The sequence below is a fragment of the Arachis stenosperma genome, chromosome 6 (assembly GCF_014773155.1).
Source record: "Arachis stenosperma cultivar V10309 chromosome 6, arast.V10309.gnm1.PFL2, whole genome shotgun sequence".
Classification (NCBI taxonomy): domain Eukaryota; kingdom Viridiplantae; phylum Streptophyta; class Magnoliopsida; order Fabales; family Fabaceae; genus Arachis; species Arachis stenosperma.
The window spans coordinates 80835932-80836293 of record NC_080382.1 but is presented as its reverse complement, the minus strand read 5'-3'; the positions used below and the strand labels follow the sequence as shown (position 1 = coordinate 80836293).

The 362-nt window shown below is 42.0% G+C and overlaps 1 non-coding gene across 1 annotated transcript; it reads left to right on the top strand.

Moving 5' to 3' along the window:
* On the top strand, positions 1-108 carry LOC130937283 (small nucleolar RNA R71). Its single transcript, XR_009068506.1, has one exon. It is a non-coding gene; the product is annotated as a small nucleolar RNA R71 (small nucleolar RNA).
* Positions 109-362: the final 254 nt, after the last annotated feature.

Below are 362 nucleotides of genomic sequence, written 5' to 3'. Positions count from 1 at the left end.
AAGCATGTCTGAAGGACATTTTCTGATTAATTGCTTGTATCTTTCCCAAGCTTCATAGAGGGATTCTCCATCCTTCTGTCTGAAGGTTTGGACTTCCACTCTAAGCTTACTCCATCTTTGTGGTGGAAAGAACTTTGCCAAGAAGGCATTGACTAGCTTTTCCCAAGAGTCCAGGCTTTCTTTAGGTTGAGAATCCAACCATATTCTAGCTCTGTCTCTTACAGCAAAAGGGAATAGCATCAGTCTGTAGACCTCAGGGTTAACCCCATTAGTCTTGACTGTGTCACAGATTTGCAAGAATTCAGCTAAAAACTGATGAGGATCTTCCATTGGAAGTCCATGGAACTTGCAATTCTGTTGCA